At 47.4% G+C, this 19,547-nt stretch overlaps 1 non-coding gene across 1 annotated transcript; it reads left to right on the top strand.

Annotated features, from left to right (window-relative positions):
• Positions 1-17,871: 17,871 nt before the first annotated feature.
• LOC122385107 lies at positions 17,872-17,990 on the top strand. The gene has a single exon (XR_006257160.1). It is a non-coding gene; the product is annotated as a 5S ribosomal RNA (ribosomal RNA).
• The last annotated feature ends 1,557 nt before the right edge of the window (positions 17,991-19,547 follow it).

Genomic DNA, 19,547 nt, shown 5'->3' with positions numbered 1-19,547 from the left:
CGGGGGCCTCCTTTCTACAGAGGGCCTCCTCCCTAAAGGGGCCTCCTTTCTACAGAGGGTCTCATGCCTACATAATCACATACAACATAATGCATTCACTTTTGTTCAGCTTTCATAATATGGCCAGCGCACTGGTATGTTTCTTAGTCACCGAGTGGCATGGTAACTGGCAAAAAAACTCGGGCGCCGGCGGCGGCGGCGGTGGCGGCCGGACCGCAGAGGAGGGGGAGGATTTGCGAGGAATGGGTGGATACTGGATGACGGTCAGAGTAACACTTGGTGTATTATCATACTGTTAACCCGCGCCCCACTGGGGTCTGCGTATAACACGCCCTACTGGGGGGGGGGCTATTCATAGCCCCCCCTCCTAACTCCGAAACTACTGGGCCGATCGTCAAAATTCAAACGGCGTCTGATAGCCCCGGAAAAACTGTCGAGCGAAACCTAATTTCATTGACCTCGAGGTCACCGATGACGTCACAGGTCAGGTCAAAGTAAAAATTATTAGCATTTTGGCTTCTTCACGTTTTGGGCTCTGGCCGCCGTCTTACAAGTCAGATCAGGCTCATTTTTGGTTCACACACTCGTGAACAGATGCTCTAGATACTCTGAGGGTACCAAACTTGTACTTTGATTTTCAGGTCAAGGTCAGGTCATCACAGGTCACGAAAATATTATATCATCCGTCGGTCACGTGACACATGTTTTATGGTCCATTTAGGCCAAACATTTCGAATTTGATGTCGTCTGTGTCATTCGAGGTCATTTTGAGTCAAATTTAGCTCAGGTCAGGTCACTTTCAGGTCAAAAAAGGTCAAATTTTGAAGTTAAAATTTTTCAACATAAAAGGTGTCTATTGGATGCAGTTTGAGCTCAGGAACACGATGGTGCTATTTATATTGGCGTACGATGTCAAATTCGTGCTGAAAAATTGATTTGAAAAATAAATAATTGTTAATTTTTTGCAATAATGCGTATAACTTGGCCATTTTTGAAGATATTTAGCTAAAACTTGCTAGAGTTAGTCATAATAATGCGTTCTATCACATATATTCCGGTTTTTTCGAAAAGTCAAAAAGTTTTTGAAAAAAATGTTAAAATATAAATTTTGAATTTTATTATATAAAATTTTCGAAATTTTCAAAATTTCGAAAATCCGAGATAGCAGTTTGATAGCGCAGTCTATTTTGAGTCCTCTCATGCAAAGAAATTGGATCTAGCTTAAAAACTGAGCTCTTGGGAGCGATTGCCGTGGTTCAATGTTTTGCGTCGAAATCGGCCGAACATGACGTCACTCTGACGTCATTTTCGGCTGACCTATAATAGATACGAAGTTCAAATTTTGACACAAGGTGTCAAATTGATGCAGCCGAAGGTACTGAAAGTTTGGCGTCGATACGTCAAGCGGTTTGGAAGTTATTGCAGAAAAACGGGAGGGGGGGCTATAAATAGCCCCCCCCCCAGTGGGGCGCGGGTTAATAATATTAACGGTGTATTAACCCGCGCGGGGCTGGGGTCTCCAGCCGAACGCGCGGGGCTGGGGGGGGGGGGTAAATTTTACCCCCCCCTGTTATCTCCCGAACTAATGGTCCGATTTGGAAAATTCAAACGCCAATCGAAAGCTCTCATCACGAACTACTAAAAACATGTACTTAATTTAAAGTTTGAGGTCAAGGTCAAGGTCAGGTCAAGGGTACAAATTGCAAGTTTCTACAGTATCGGCCTTGCACCGTAGTTGCCGAAGAATGGAGTCATGGACTGAGACTGATCGCCCAAAACGTGTTCTTAGGCTACCAAGACAATATTAGTTGCATACAATATCATTCAGAGGTCAAGGTCAAGGTCAGGTCAGGTCAGGTCAGGTCACCAAAAAACAAAATATAGAAAAGGGCATGTGCGACACATGTTTTATGGGTCATTTTACTCATAGAATTCAATAGGCACACTCAATAAGTGATATGGACCACCTCTGGATGAATTTCAGGTCGAGGTCAGGTCAAGGTCAGGTCAAGTGAGGTCAAATTTTGAAGTTGGTTGTTAAGGCCTAAAAAGGTGTCTATCTGATGCAGTTTTTCACGGCGAATCGAATGGTGCTATTTTTGTTTCCGTACGAGGTCTAGAACTTCCAAAAAAGTCATTTTTCAAAATTTTTGTGTGTCGTGACGTCATAAAATTTTGAATAACTCCCACATTTTTGAACCGATTCTTCTAAAATTTGGTATGTAGGTGCGCATAGACCACTTCTCAGACATATATTCCGGTTTTTTCGATAGACTCAAAATTTTGGATTTTATAATGATTTTCCCAAAAAAATCAGTTTTTTGAAAAAATTTAGGCCAAAATCCAAAATTTTCAAAAAACCGAGATAGCCATTTGATAGACAAAGTAAAATTACGTATAACCTTTTTTGTTACGTCTTGATTCCTTTAAAAATGAAGATGTTAGCGGCGTTTGAACTTTTGCCGTTTTTGAGGCGAAAATGGCGAACATGACGTCACTAAAACGTCAATTTCTCAAAAATTTTCCGACGGATTTCGCTCAAATTTTCAGGGAAGGTGTCAAATTGATGTAAGAAAAGGTACTGAAAGTTTGGCGGCGCTGCGCGCCGCCGTTTTTGAGATATCGCAAAAATTCGCGAGGGGGGGTAAAATTTACCCCCCCCCCCCAGCCCCGCGCGGGTTAATACCGTTGTACATCGTTCAAGCGCTTAACCGTATTCCGGGCGGGCTCTGAAAAATCAGGCGGGGGCCTTTTTGGCCCCCGTCAGACCTCGAAAAGCACAAGCACAAGAGCGACAAAATGCACAAAATGTATGTCTTGGAATTTTGATATCGATGACATAAGGTCAGGTCAATTTTGCGAACTAAAATTGAAAGTCGCTTTTTAGACGAAAGTCATTATCAACACTCTAAAACACTGAATTACTAGCATCTTTGAAAACACTGAACATGAAAATGGCACCCGTGGCCGTGACCCCTTTGTATAACCCTGAGGTCATCTCAGGTCACCAATGGTATCTGACTGTTTTTCGTGAATAACTTTTGATAGAGTCATGCTAGAGCTATGAAAACAGCTTAGTTGTGTTTGGCTCGACGATACGGATGGACTGATATGGAACTTAGCCCTTATCGGTCAGGTCATGACTTTGACCTGAGACCAAATTTTCAAGTTGACCTTTCAAGGTCAATTGATAGTTCATTCCACACGTCTTGACGAGAGGAACACGATGCTGGTAAAGGGAAGTTCGTGCAAATTTTGAGACAAAAGTTATTGCCGAAAACTTGTTTCCGAAAATATCGGCTATTTTGGCAGTTTTTGCCCACTGCAGGTAAAACCGTTGACGGCAAAACCGTTGACGGCACCCGGCATGATTTCTCTGAGCGCATTTATACAACTATTTTGTCTACATAGGATAGGGCCTTCTGTTTACAGAGGACCTCCTCCTTACAGAGCCCCTGTCCTGTCCCTTCCCACAGTGGGCGGCGACGCGGTTGGGAGTCTATTCTGTACAGTTTCCTGAGTTCTGTTCTCACGAGAACTGAGAACTCTCTATAGAGAGTAGCAGGGACCAGAAGCCAGAAGGTAATTTGCTTAATGCTTACAGTGGGCCTCCACTACGACGCTGTCTTTGACTACCGGGGGCCTCCTGCCCACAGAGGGCCTCTCTTACCTACAGAGGGCTTCCTCTCTACAGATTGCCTCTTATCTACAGAGGGCCTCCTCTCTGCTGAGGGTGTCTTTCTCTCCAGAGGGCCTCCTTTACAGAGGGCATCCTCTCTACAGGGGGCCTCCTCTCTAGTCTCTACAGGGACCTCCTCTCTACAGAGGGCTTCCTATCTATATAGGGCCTCCTCTCTTCAAAGAGTCTCGTCTCTACACAGGACTTCCTCTATACAGAGGACCTCATCTCTGCAAAGGGCCTCCTCTCTTCAGAGGGCCTTCACTCTACAGAGGGCCTCCTACCTACAGAGGACCTCCTTTCTACTGAGGGAGTCCTCCTCTACAGAGGGCCTCCTCTCTTCAGACGATCTCCTCTCTACAGAGGGCCTCCTCCTGTCCTCTCTTCAAAGGGCCTTCTGATTTCAGACGGTTTCCTCTTTACAGAGGGCCTGCTCTCTACAGAGGGCCTCTTTTTACAGAGGGCCTCCTTTTTGCAGAGGGCCTCCTCTCTGCAAAGGGTCTCCTCTCTAAGGGGCCTCCTCTCTACAGAGGGCCTCCTACCCACAGAGGGCCTCCTCTCTACTGAGGAGTCAGAGGGGCCCTAGCGGTCAGACACAGACACTAGTGGTTATTCACAGGAGATGAGAAGGACCCTAGCTGTCACTTGTCAGGCTGGTCAGAGGGCCCTGATTGTTCTGACGTCATTTATTTTAGATTCCCGCGTGAATTTCGTTCGCCTCCGACGTGATTTTGGCCGGCCTTCGGCCCACGTTGGATTCAGGCCGAAAGGATTCAGGCCAACGTGGGCCTTCGGCCCACGTTGGCCTGAATCCTTTCGGGGGGCCTCCTGAAACCCCAAGGGAGGGGCGGGCGCCCCCTCCGCCCCCCCCCTTGGCTACGTCCCTGCCCTTGAGGGCCCGAAAGCGGCATCAGGAGTCCCCGAACCGGCCTTTGAGGGCCCCACACTGATCTCTTGATGGCCTCATTTCTGTCTCTGGGGTTCAGGACTGACCTTTGGGTGCCGGTCACTAAGAGCCCGCATTGACCTCTGAGGGTCTCAAACTGGCCTTTGAGAGCCCTGTACTGGTCTTGAGGGCTCCCAAACTGGTCTCTGGGGGTCCACGCCTCTAATGGCCTCATTTCTTTTTCTGAGGGCCCCAAACTGGCCTCAATGGGCTCCAGCCGGTCTATGGGGTCTCTACACCGCCCCTGATGGCCCTTTTATGGTCTCTGGGGTGCCAGGTTAGTCTGGTCCCTGAGGCTGCTCTGAGGGACCCACACTATCTTATGATGAACCCACTCCGGTCGCTGAGGGCTCAAGATTGAACTTTGGGTGCCTCGCACTGGGCTCTGAGGGCCCACATTGACCTCCGAGAGCTCCACACTGGCCTGTAAGGGATCATATTGGGCTGGCCTCTGATGACCAACTGGTTTTTGAGGGCCAGTACTGGCCAGTGGCCACTCAGGGTCCCAAACCGGCTTTTGAGGGCCATAACCGGCATCTGATGGACCGAACCGGACCCTGGTGGCCCAAAACAGGCCTCAGAGGGCCCCGCACCAGACTCTGAGAGTCCCATATTTAGTCTCTGGGGTCCAAGGAAGAACTTTTGGCGTTTCATGCCGTCCTCCAAGGCTCCCTGTCAGTCTCTGTTGGTCCCCATGTCGGAATTTCGGAATTTGAGGGACGTTATCTCGTCGCAACGGGCCGGCATTAAGGTCTATTACCATATCGGGGACGGGGTCACATCGGTTTCTGAGGGCCCATGTCTGCTGCCAAGGGTCCCTGGTCTCTGATAGTTCCATTTAGGTCTTTGAGAGCCCGGGCCTGCCCATCATAGGCGCCTCATGCTATCTTCTTATTCTCTGCCGATCTCGGAGGGCCCCTGTCGATCTGTTTGGCCCGTACAGGTTTTTAAGGGCCGCTGCTAGTCTCTGAGAGCCCCATGTCGTTAGTTGTGTCTATTTTGGGTCGCATTGGCACCACACATGTCTCTTAGGGCCCATACCAGTCAAGGGGTCCCACATTGACCTCTCAAGGACCAACGCTGGCCTCAAGGGCTCACACTTCCTCAGAGGTTCCGAACTGGCCTTTGACGACTCCGCACTGGCCTTTGATGACCCCGGGCCCGCACTGGCATCTGATGGCTCAGGCAGGTCTCGTAAGACCCACGTTGGAGTTCAAAGACCCATACTGCTGTGCGAGGTCTCACCCGGTTTATGAGGGTCAATCTCAATACTGGCCTTAAATGATCTTAAGCCGGGCTTAAGATCATTTAAGATAATAAGGGTCTCATATTGGTTTCAGAAGTTTTCCGCTACTTACGAAAAACTTCAGGGGGAGGGGCGGATATTCGCCCCCCTACGCGGTACGCGGGTTAAGCTAACACACCGCCCCCAGCGAGGGTCTACAGGGGCCCTTTGCCAATTCCCCCCCCCCCCCAACGCCAAGTTTACGACCGTACCTGGTGGCGCCCACTTCCGGACTATTGCGCCCCTCGGTACCGCTTTGGGCGCCCTTTCAGGGCTGTGCAACCCCAATAAAAAACAAAAAATCCACCCCTGAGTGCGCTGCTTATCAAATACCGATGACGATGCTGTTTTCTGGTGCCAATCCAGCTAGAACCTCTTTGTCACAGTATCCGACCATAATTTTGCTGCTGAGGTCATTTCAGGTCAAGTTAGGTCAAGGTCAATTATTTGTGTTTGTATGTCTGTGTGTGTCTGTGTGTATACTGATGTGTGCACCGATTGTTTTTGGGTCCATATCACATGAAATCATGATCTGAGAAGCTTTTACCAAAAATGCAGTCAAAAAACTTCACAAAAAGTAAATTCAGCTTGCCTAAAACGCAATTATCTTAGATGACCTAGGTTGACCTTGACCCTGACCTTGACCCCTGTACATCGTCGAACAACATGTTCCATGATAGGTGGGAGGTAAGACTGGCAAAAAAGGCCGAAATCAGGGTGTCAAAAGCTCACAAGGCCCATGGCAAACGCAAGATGTTGAGAACTGGCCATTTGGGTCATGACATGACCTGAAAAACAAGGTCATATCTCCGAAACCAAAAATCACAGAAACTTGAAATTTTCAGTGGACATCAAGAAAGGATAGACGAGCAGCTATACGAAAAATCAGCCTTCTAGCTCTACAAATGTTGAGTGCAGAGCAGAAAGACTGCCTGGGGGGGGTGGCAACCCCCCCCCCATGTGCGGGCGAGGGTTAATGCAAAATAAATCGTTACTGGCCTTATAACCTCATTTCGCGTATGAAACCAGCCAAAGTCCGCAGAGTTTTAGATTCATCCCTAGGGTGTGCCAGGGTGGCGTATCAATCATCTTGGACCTCTGCGCGACCCGACGCCTCGAGTTTAAAAGGCCTCTTTAAACTAATAACGTTAATAATTTGTGATGAAATTGATATAATGTGATCAGAAAAGAACGCAGAATACCTTGCTATTGGTCTCAAAACATTATTTTGCGTATGAAACAAGCCAAACCCCGCGGAGTTTTAGATTCATCCCTAGGGTGTGCGCAGGGTGGCTTTTCTCATCTTGGACCTCTGCCAGGTCCGACGCCTCGAGCTTGTGTAAGTCCTCTAGAAGCCATTGACGGATATAATTTGTGGTGAAATTGGTGCAGTAGAATCAGAAATGAATGTAGAATAAGTTGGTATCTGTCTCATACCCCTATTTTGTAAATGAAAAAGGTTAGAGCCCACCAAGCTTTAAATTCATCCCTAGGGTGTGAGCAGGGTGTGCCCAGCTGACTGCGGGTCCAAAGATGAAAATTTTGTAGACGTATCCTGCGCAGCTTAGTCAAAAGCGAATTGCAGAGGTGGCATTAAATTTGCGCAAGCAGCGGCTCATACGTTTTGCGTTGGCAGCAAACCACTAATCATAATTGTTATGAATATCCACAAGCATTTATGAACAGGACAGCTATGCAACTACGTAAGCAAAAGAAAGAGCTGTGGAGCGAATATCGTCAAACCGGCGACGTCCTCGATCATGCCAGGTTCACAAGATGAAGGAACAGGCTCAGGAAGCTAACCAGGCATCTCAGAAAAGAATATGAGACCCAGTTAGTTGCGCAGCCCAAGCAAAACCCAAAAAAGTTCTGGAGATACTCAAACTCGAGGCTAAAAACCAGAAGCAGGATCGAAGAACTCCGGGATGACAACGGGACTCTGACATCCGACAACCAGGAAAAATCAGCTTTGCTGAGCAGATACTTCAGCAGCATATTCACGCCTGCCAACCACTCCTGTCCTCACTTTGACCCAGATTTCCAGGGACCCATGCTACAAGACCTCGAAGTGTCTGCTGAGGTGGTGAAGGCGAAACTGCTCTCTCTAAGGCCAAACAGTGCCCCGGGCCCGGATGCCATGCATCCTAAAGTACTTCGGGAATCAGTTTCAGTCATTTGCCTCCCACTCAGTGTCCTGTTCAGAAAGTCTCTTGACTGTGGCAGACTACCGCCAGACTGGAAGACAGGGGAAATCACTCCCATCTACAAGAAGGGGAATCGCCAGAGACCAGAGAGCTACCGGCCAGTAAGTCTCACCTCTATCCCATCGAAAGTCATGGAATCGATCATCCGCGATCGCCTCCTACAGCATCTTTCTGATGCAGGGCTCCTCCACAAGGCACAACACGGGTTTCTTCCGAAGAGATCGTGCTCGACCCAGCTGCTGGAGGTGATGGAAGAGTGGAGTGCGGCGGTAGAGTCTGGGGAACCCATTGATGTTGCATACCTGGACTTTTCCAAGGCCTTTGATTCTGTCCCGCACCAACGTCTCCTCACAAAACTGTATGGCTACGGTATCAGGGGAAAACTGCTGGACTGGATCGCCGCCTTCCTGCTCGATCGCCGACAGAGGGTGGTCATCGGAGGTGCGAAGTCCGACTGGACTCCGGTGACCAGCGGTATCCCCCAGGGATCTGTACTCGGGCCAATCCTATTTAACATATGTGTAAACGACATGCCCGGTCACGTCTCCGGCCGCATCAAGCTGTTCGCCGACGACACCAAACTGTACCGCCACGTGACTGAGGACCCTGCCGAGTTCCAGGCCGACATCGACGCCCTCGTCCGCTGGTCGAGCGAGTGGCTGCTGCCATTCAATGCCTCCAAATGCAAAGTGATGCACATCGGCAGAGACAACCCAAGGAGAACCTACCGCCTGAACGACTCTGTCATCGAAGAAGTTACGGAGGAAAAGGACTTGGGCATCATCATCGACGAGGACCTGAAATTCCACCAGCAAACAGCGGCTGGCATCGCGAAAGCCTCCCAGATGCTGGATGTGGTGAAGCGCTCCTTCGCTACCATTAACGAGGTCACTCTCCCCCTGCTCTACAAGTCCATGGTCCGTCCTTTTCTGGAGTATGGGAACCTGATCTGGGGTCCCTTCGGCAGAGTAGACCAGGCGAGACTGGAACGAGTACAGCGCAGGGCCACTCGGATGGTTCCGGCCATTCGGCATCTCCCGTACCCGGACCGACTGCGTCACCTCCGCCTCCCCTCACTGTATTACCGACGACGCAGAGGCGACATGATCACCGTCTTCCAGCTGCTGCACGGCGGAATGGCTGTCGAGTCCAGGGCTGCGGAGTCGGAGTCGGAGTCGGAGTCGGAGTCGGTCGGAGTCGACAGTTGTGACCGGAGTCGGAGTCGGAGTCGGAGTCGATTTTAGAAACCCGGGCCGGAGTCGGAGTCGGAGTCACCGAAAATCTGTCGACTCCGCAGCCCTGCTAGGTCTGCGGAGTCGGAGTCGGGAGTTGGAGTCGGTCGGAGTCGACAATTCTGCCCGGAGTCGGAGTCGGAGTCGGAGCTGGTTTTTGAAAGCCGGAGTCGGAGTCGGAGTCGGAGTCGCCGAAAATCCATCGACTCCGCAGCCCTGGTCGAGTCCGACCAGTTCCTGCACAATAACACCTCAAACCAAACAAGAGGCCACCAGTGGAAACTGCTCAAGCCCAGAGCGAATACCCTGACACGAAGAAACGCCCTCAGCACAAGAGTCGTCAACGACTGGAACGCCCTGCCGTCCACAGTAGTGTCAGCCACATCGGTTGCGCAGTTCAAGGCTCGACTGGACCGACACTGGGCGAACGAGATGCACAACATCCCGATTCCCTACCATTAAGAGCCTCGTTCTTACCTTATCACACATGCTCGATTGGAGCGGGACCACCAGGCCTAGTGGCCTTATTACCCGATAACCGATAAGGTAAGGTAAGGTAAGGTATTTATTCAGAACACAAATCTAGGCTGGTGTGATCAATGTCATCCAACTTCCAACTCAGATTTGTGGGAAGTGTCGCGGACGACGGTGAAAACAGGGCGCCTGGGGCGATTTGATCAAGGTTCGTGAAATTTACACGTGACGTTTGGCATGTAAAAGGCCCACAAAGGGGGAGAAGCTCCAAATGTCACGTGACTAATATGCCCTCCGGCGCCCTGTTTTCACCAGCGTCCAGTGTCGCGCATCGTAATTTTCTTTCGTTCTCAGTCAGGTTGCCGGTGAGTTGTTGGGTTTGTGCCCTCATTTAGCATCTTTTTATTCATGGATATTATGCAACAAACCTGTAGCTGTCTATATGGCGCTTCCTAAGCTCTTTGTGCTAGGCCATTTGCAGACAAGCAAGCATGTGTTTTTTTTTTGTTCATGGCCGTTTTTTACTGGAATTTGCAATGCTTCAAAAAACTAGTGTCAATTGTCATAATCTAATGTTAATTGTCATAATCTAAGAGTTAACTGGGCCCAGTCCCCGAAATAATCGCATGGACTCTGGACATTATTCACTCATTTGTCAATGATGTATTTTATCATTCATAATGGCATGCATCATTGCATATTGCATATTGAAATTGAAACATTGCATGGCAGGTATCAAGTAGAGTTCTGCACAGCTGCAATTTTCCACAGCCTAGCCGCCCCACAGCCGTGGCCGGTGGCTCCACAGCCACAGCCGCTCACAGCCGTGGCAAACTGTGGGCAGCCAGCCGTCCGCCGGCCGTGGATACTTTTAATGAAATGCAATCAAATAGTATATGATAAGTTGTTTTTGGTTAAAACATATAGACAAAAGACACCTCCACTTCACCCCGCCCCTACCATACGAACAGTAACACTGTCAAACACGAACTCCACTGGAGCGGACACTACAGGCCTTGGGCCTCTCAAAATTTTCCGTGCATCTTAAGTAGGTAAGTAAAAGCACATTGCAATGGGCTATAGATTCTCAAGCTCATGAAGCATGCCTACACAAGCCCTTGCAAGATGGGTAGGTACCTACACAAACAGAAGATATCAGTCGGGGAAACTATGGTAAAATCTGCTATTTTTAGCAGTCTGCTATTTTTCACAGAAATCTGCTAAAAATGGGTACGCATGTGACGTCATCGTACCCAAATATAGCAGATTTGGGTACGGCCCCATACAAAAGCAGATCTACACCCTAATTGAAGCAAATGCGCATCAAATGCCTGGCATATTCTGTATTCATGATGAGAATAGTGCTGAGAGTGATTTCTGCTATTTTTGTTCAGATCAGACTATTTTCAAATTCATTATTTTAAAATAGTCGGATCTGAACAAAAATATTAGAGGACATTCTCAGCACTATTCTAATCATGAACCTGCCAGGCATTTGATGCGCATTTGCTTCAATTAGGGTGCAGATCTGCTTTTGTATGAGGCCGTACCCAAATCTACTATATTTGGGTATGATGACGTCACATGCGTACCCATTTTGGCAGATTTCTGTTAAAAATAGCAGACTGCTAAAAATAGCAGATTTTACCATAGTTTCCCCGACTGATATACACAGCAAACCAGAATAGAAGCAGTATAGACATCTAATGCCGCCAAATCCTGAACTTGAATCATGGTAGTGGGACAGAACAGCAGACCCCGGTACTTTTCATTATCAATGTTATGGAAATGAAACTGAGATAAAAGTGCTATAAAATGAAAGTTGAAACTGAAGTGAAGTTTATGAACTGTCAAACAGTGATTGTCCTGATAGTTAAAAATATTGCTTCTTTCTTACCTTGCATATTTTCTGGGGTGTGATATGCCAGGCTTGAAGCAACCTTCTGAGCAGGTCTCAAACTAATTTGATACCTATGCATTGATGCCTGGTGGTTGGTTGCATATTTTCTGGGGTGTGATATGCCAGGCTTGAAGCAACCTTCTGAGCAAGTCTCAAACTAATTTGATATGCAAGGCATCAAAACACTAGTCAGCATCGAAGAAAGAAAAACATCATTCACCCAAGGTAGTATATCATTCACCTATTTTGATTTTTCCAATTTTGATTTGCCCCGCGTTCGATGTCTCTCGGACGACGAAGATTCTACGTCGTCCGGCCAATCCTGTCCAAGGTCAGCGGGGGCTTGGCTGCTGTCATGGGACGTGATTGGCCGGACGGCGTAGAATCTTTGCCGTCCGAGAGACATCGAACTCGGGGTTGATTTTTCATTTTTCTTCAAGCTGCGCTCAAATCACCAAGGACGTGTTAGCCACAATTGCCTCATTCAATCTAAAAGTTAATTGGAATTTTGACGACGTTTGTAACAGAGAAGAAGCAATTATTTTTTCGTATCTCCACAACTAGGCAGTAAAATTGTGATTACTAATAATTAGGATTTAGCAGTAAACAAATTGCTCTCAAACACTAAATATGATATCAAATTTTGACGTTTTCAAAAAATAACGTCATTTTGTTAGTAAAGTCAACAACTCTTGAAAGAAATGTCATGTTCAGGATTTACAACGCTATGTGAATGAACCGTAAATACGGTTTACGCTCCCTAATAATATAATTCCATTGGCTTCGTTGATCTGCATTTTCTATTAGCGTTCACTCAAACACCAGTAGGAACATAACGCGCCAGTCTTGTATTAATGTAATTGCCGAAAATCCAGAAATACATATAGGGGTTATTTTAGATAATATTTTATGAAGGCTTTAACGGCCTTTACCTAGGTTTTATTCCTTTTTTTATTACCTGAAAGAATTATTGAACGCTTGTCTTCAATAGCTCTCTCTCTCTCTCTCTCTCTCTCCCTTTATTGTGCTGGTGCCGGGCTCTATCGAGCATTTACGCACAAGTTCGGGGTAAGTCAAAGAGGTCAGACACACACTGACACGCACAGCATTACATCATGCAACATTGGGACTGCTTAATGCCTTACTTTGGCAAAGGGGTGAGTAGCACATTGAAACAAATGTAATAATGTAACATAAGTCATAAGGGTACCTAGTCGTTCATGCGTTTTGTAGATATCGGTCAGTCAGAACTGACGGCTGGCCAAAGCAGCCTTGAATGAGTCGAGGGAGATGGCACCCACAGTTTCCTGTGGGAGATTCTTCCAGAGGCTGATGGTTGGTGGGTAAAAAGAGTCTTGGTAGCATTTAACGCGACTTGCTGGCAATAGGAACCAACCTGTGGCTATGTCCTCTTGTTCTTCTATGGGTAGGCTTAAGAAGAACAGTTGGAATATCCATCAGGTTGTGTGATGCGTGGTAGAGGTTCTTCAGTTTTGCGCGCTGTCTTCGACTCCTCAGGGTATCCAGACTCAGCGCATTCAGCATGTTTGTGACGCTGCTTCATCGATCGTAGTCTCCTGTGATGAATCGTGCTGCTCGACGCTGTACAGATTCAACAGCTGATGCACGAGCCTTATCAGAGTTGTCCCACACTGTTGCTGCGTATTCAAGCTGGGGTCTGATCAGCGTCTTGTACGCTGTTAGACGAATCTTGAGCGGACAGTGTGAGATGTTTCTTCTTAGAAAAGCCAGGGTGTTCAATGCCTTCCTACTGATGTTGCTGACCTGTTTTTCCCATGACAGTTTGCTGTCGATGTCAAGGCCTAGGTATTTGATGCTGTTGGATATTCTTAACGCTTCACCATGGATAGAGTAGTTCTTGGTTATGGGTGATCTCTTGTTTGTTATGCGGATGACTTCGCATTTGTCTGAGTTGAATGACATTTGCCAACGATGCTCCCAGTTCTGTAACGACTTGAGGTCTTTTTGTAGTTCGGCTGAGTCGCTTGTGTTGTTGATGACGCGGCACACCAAGCAGTTGTCAGCCAACAGTCGAGACGTCGAAGTGACACATTGGGGTAGGTTGTTAATGTAGACGAGAAACAGCAGAGGACCAATGACTGTTCCCTGAGGGACTCCCGGTGTCACTGGAGCTGGTGCCGACTGTTCTCCATCGACGACCACTTGTTGGGTTCGGCCGTGGAGGAAGCTCTCAATCCACTGCAGTGTCTTTCCTCTCACTCCGTAATGTTCAAGTTTGGTGACCAGTCTCTGGTGTGGTACCTTGTCAAACGCCTTGCTGAAGTCTAAGGCAATGGCGTTAATCTGTTGTTGCTGGTAAGGTGCTCTCCTAACGACCGACCAGGTAAGATTGATTTGAAAGGGATATGACAATGCAACATGGTGCATTTTCTGAAGTTGTCAAGCTCGTGATGATGAGGGAACAATGTATTATGATTAGTCATCTGTTGATTATTTAAGGACATATTTGTGTTAAGAGGTTATGGGTGGAGCCAACAGTGTAAGTAACAGAGTACTGAGTAACAAGAGAGTAAGTGCATTTAGTTATTTGTTGGCTCCACCGATAACCTCAGGTCCTCATAACACAAATTAGTTATCTGTACCAGGGTGCAAGCTTTCCTACTTATGATGGCAAATGATAAAACCATTACAGCTTTTCAAAGGCCTCACCACTTTCAGTGTTGCTGGGCACCCTTTGCATGATTTTTACAGGCTAGAATGCTTATCAGAATGTAAGATTAAGCATTTAAAATTTTATATTTGAGTACTTAAGATTGAGCTTGAAATCTCACAGCCGTGGCCACAGCCGTAGCCGTGTTCTTGGAGAAATTGGCAGCCGCCCCGAGTCCCCGACCCACAGCCGTGGGGCTGCAGCCAGCCGCGGCTGCATCCGGCCGGTGCAGACCTCTAGTTTCAAGTATCCTCTTGCACTCCTTTTTCATCATATTCAATCCATTTTAACCCGCGCCCCACTGGGGTCTGCGTATAACACGCCCTACTGGGGGGGGGGGGGGCTATTCATAGCCCCCCCCCCTCCTAACTCCGAAACTACTGGGCTGATCGTCAAAATTCAAACGGTGTCTGATAGCCCCGGAAAAACTGTCGAGCGAAACCTAATTTCATTGACCTCAAGGTCACCGATGACGTCACAGGTCAGGTCAAAGTAAAAATTATTAGCATTTTTGCTTGTTCACGTTTTGGGTTCTGGCCGCCGTCTTACAAGTCAGATCAGGCTCATTTTTGGTTCATACACTCCTGAACAGATGCTCTAGATACCCTGAGGGTACCAAACTTGTACTTTGATTTTCAGGTCAAGGTCAGGTCATCACAGGTCACGAAAATATTATATCATGCGTCGGTCACGTGACACATGTTTTATGGTCCATTTAGGCCAAAGATTTCGAATTTGATGTCGTCTGTGTCATTCGAGGTCATTTTGAGTCGAATTTAGCTTAGGTCAGGTCACTTTCAGGTCAAAAAAGGTCAAATTTTGAAGGTATATTTTTCAACAGAAAAGGTGTCTATTTGATGCAGTTTGAGCTCAGGAACACGATGGTGCTATTTATATTGGCGTACGATGTCAAATACGTGGTGAAAAATTGATTTGAAAAAAAACTAATAATTGTGATTTTTTTTTGCAATAATGCGTATAACTTGGCCATTTTTGAAGATATTTAGCTAAAACTTGCTAGAGTAAGTCATAATAACGCGTTCTATCACATATATTCCGTTTTTTTTTTCGAAAAGTCAAAAACTTTTTGAAAAAATATAAAAATGTAAATTTTGAATTTTATTGTATAAAATTTTCAAAATTTCGAAAATCCGAGATAGCAGTTTGATAGCGCAGTCTATTCTGAGTCCTCTCATGCAAAGAAATAGGATCTAGCTTAAAAACTGAGCCCTTGGGAGCGATTGCCGTGGTTCAATGTTTTGCGTCGAAATCGGCCTAACATGACGTCACTCTGACGTCATTTCCGGCCGACCTATAGTAGCTACGAAGTTCAAATTTTGACACAAGGTGTCAAATTGATGCAGCCGAAGGTACTGAAAGTTTGGCGTCGATACGTCAAGCGGTTTGGAAGTTATTGCAGAAAAACGGGAGTGGGGGCTATAAATAGCCCCCCCCCCCCAGTGGGGCGCGGGTTAAAGAATAGCTGGCTCATGTGCTCAGTGTAGGATTGATTGATCAGAAATAAGGATTTCTTGTTAGGATCTTCATCTTGACAGGATCTGAAAGAAAAAGATGTGGGTTTATCTACTGTCAATTCATTGGTACGTAAATCTGGTATGTAATGTAATCTGGTATGTAACTGTTTGAATGCGTTGAACATTTTTCAAAGATGAAATAATTCCATTTTTCCTGGTTTTGGGGATGAAAAGATTTTGCCCATTAGGTGTGCTTTTCCACCAAAAATTCCCAAAAATGGAACACTTTTCAGCCCAGATTCGGGACACCTCCCATCAAGCTAAAACTTGCACAACATGTAGGTCCTCACATGCCCAATCAACAGTCTGAGTCATTCGGTGGCACTCCCAGCCGTTTGACCTACAGAGGTCAGCAAAGGTCACGTGACCCAAATTTACACAGCAGAATGTGGCCCACCCAGTAGAGCTAGAGCGCTAAAAATGGCACCAGTCGACTCGCCAGCATCTAATCTTACTTTCCCAATACCCATTTGACCTGTCAAGGTCATGCGATGACCTAAGGTCATTTGTGGGCTATGTCGAAAATACACTTGCACAAATGCACAGTAGTTCTCGAGTAGAGGGATTGATCGAAATCCAAATCAAAACACATCATCGGGATAGGCCGTAGTAACTTTCCTTAAAATAGCTTCTCCTTATGTGACCCCGTTTGACCTCGGCAGAGCAAATTGTCCAAATAAACGACACTCCAAACATCGCAGCCCGGACTCAGCCCAGATTCGGGACACCTCGATCAAGCTGAAACCCGCACACAATGTAGGCCCCAATGTAGGCCCAAATTTGGGTAACGTGACCTTTGCTGACCTCTCTAGGTCAAACGGCTGGGAGTGCCACCGAATGACTCGGACTGTGGATTGGGCATGTCAGGGCCTACATAGTGTGCGGGTTTCAGCTTGATCGAGGTGTCCTGAATCTGGGCTGAATCCGGGCTGCGACGTTTGGAGTGTCGTTTATTTGGACATTTTGCCCTGCCGAGGTCAAACGGGGTCAGGGATCGAGAAGCAGTTTTTAAAGAAAGTTACTACGGTATATGGGCCACCTGATGATGTGCTTTGAGTTGGAATTCGGCCAATCCCTCTACTCGAGAACTGCTGTGCAAGTGTATTTTCGACATAGCCCACAAATGACCTTAGATCATCGCATGACCTTGAGAGGTCAAATGGCTGTTGAGAAAGTAAGATTAGATGCTGGCGAGTCGAATGGTGCCATTTTTAGCGCTCTAGCTCTTATGAGTGGGCCACAATCTGCTGTGCAAATTTGGGCCACGTGACCTTTGCTGCCCTCTGTAGTCAAACGGCTGGGAGTGCCGCCGAATGACTCGGACTGTGGATTGAGCATGTCAGGACCTACATTGTGTGCGAGTTTCAGCTTGATCGGAGGTGTCCCGAATCTGGGCTGAAACCGGGCTGCGACGTATGGAGTGTCGTTTATGTGCACATTTTGCCCTGCTGAGGTCAAACGAGGTCACATATCGAGAAGCGGTTTTTTAGGAAAGTTATTACGGCCTATGGGCTACCCGATGATGTGCTTTGATTTGGATGTCGGTCAATTCCTCTACTCGAAAACTGCTGTGCAAGTGTATTTTCGACATAGCCCACAAATGACCTTAGGTCATCACCTGACCTGGAGAGGTCAAATGGGTGTTGGGAAAGTAAGATTAGATGGTGGCGAGTCGATTGGTGCCATTTTTAGCGCTCTAGCTCTACTGGGTGGGCCACAATCTGCTGTGCAAATTTGGGCCACATGACCTTTGCTGGCAGTGTTTTTGGCGATCACATAAGCAATGAGACTGAGCAGCGCCATCACTCAAGCCATCCGCTTGGCCAAAGGCAATGACTGTGGTGTTTGAGACTTGTCAGTGCCAGAGTTCTGACGTCATCTTTTATGTTACAGATAAAGGAGTTAAAGATGAACGGCCCTCGTCGGCAACGACCATACCATGCTGAAAATACCAGTTCCCGTCCGATCACTGAAGTCAAGCAGCATCTGGCCCGGTTAGTACTTGGATGGGTGACCTCCTTGGAACACAGGGTGTCGTTGTCATTTTCGCTTTTTCAATGGTGCCCACTGATGGCTATTTATCCCCTCACTGTGAATGCTCTTGCGACATGGCCCGTGCCCTGCACACTGCACGCGTCTTCTAAATGCACGCGTCTTCTTTATTTATTAGGACTCGATAAGCTTCTTTTTACATACTGGTTCTAGCTACATGTCATTCGAAACGGGACTGTAACCATCGAAAGACGTTCAACGAGATTGCTTCACGGGGCCGAGATATCGCTATGTTGCCAAAAAGCAGTGGTATGTCCTCTCCCTTAACCCGCGCCGTGCTGGGGGGGGGGGCGTTTTTACGCCTCCCCCCTCAGGTTTTTCGCGAATATCTCAAAAACGGCGGCGCGCAGCGCCGCCGTTTTTGGTACACGTGTTCCTACATCATTTTCGCACATGTTGTGAAAATTTCAGACCTAGGCCGTTCAAGGTCAGGTCACCAGGTCACGTCAAGTGACCTTACCTCAGAAAAAGTTCAAAGGCTCGCTATAGCTACACCGACTGAACGATCACTTTGAAACTTTCAGCGATTGATATGAGTAACAGTATGTATAAAATGTATATCTCGGATTTTTTATATCTGTGACCTAAGGTCAGGTCAATTTTGCGACCTCTCCATTATAAGTCAATGGGAGAAAATTGAAATGCGCCTCTTTTGGACGAATATCGTTCAAAACGCTCTCAAACATCGGTTCATAGGTAAACATGACACACTGAATAGGAAAAATGCACCTGTGACCCCTCTGTGTGCCCCTGAGGTCATCTCAGGTCATGAACGGTCGCCAGCAGTTTTTTGGCTATAACTTTTGATAGAGACGTGCTAGAGCGGTGAAAACACGTCAGATGTGTTCAGCTCGACGATACGGATCGACTGATATGCAACATGACCCTTTTCGGTCAGGTCATGACCTTGACCTGAGGTCAAATTTTCAAAATGACCTTTCAAGGTCAACGAATAGTTCATTCGACGCGTCTCGACGAGAGGAACACGATGCTGGCAAAAGTAATGTCATGACGCTTATGAGTCAAAAGTTATTGACGAAAAAACGTTTTTCGTAAAAACGGCTATTTTTGGAGTTTTTGCCCTCTGGAGGCTAAACCGTTGACCTGAGGTCAAATCTGAGAACATTACTCAGAAAGGTCTGTAAAAGGGCTATCGAATGCGCTTTTCCGCGGCGCTGTAGCTCTATCGGTTCCCGAGATAGCCGTTGGCAGTTTCCAAAATGTTGAAATAGTCAACATTTTACCTTTGGTGACCTCTGGTGACCTGACCTTTGACCTGACCCAAAAAATGACCGAAGTGTTTTCGTCTTTATTTTTGACGCTCTTTCGATTGCCGCTTACCGCGTGTCGCTACGTGGCCCAGGAGCCGAGTTAGACGGGGGGCGTGAAAACGCCCCCCCCCCAGCACTCGGCGGAAAGTTCAGGCCACCAGCACGGCGCGGGTTAACCCTCGCCGGACCTATTGACTTTCTACATACGCGTCGGTCGAGGGGGAGGGGGTGCTAGGTACGAACCCCCCTTTGCTGTTTCGCCCCTGGTGGAGCTAGC

The sequence above is a fragment of the Amphibalanus amphitrite genome, unplaced genomic scaffold (genome assembly GCF_019059575.1).
Source record: "Amphibalanus amphitrite isolate SeventyFive unplaced genomic scaffold, NRLGWU_Aamphi_draft 000208F_arrow, whole genome shotgun sequence".
Taxonomy (NCBI): domain Eukaryota; kingdom Metazoa; phylum Arthropoda; class Thecostraca; order Balanomorpha; family Balanidae; genus Amphibalanus; species Amphibalanus amphitrite.
This window is presented reverse-complemented; position numbering and strand designations above follow the sequence as displayed.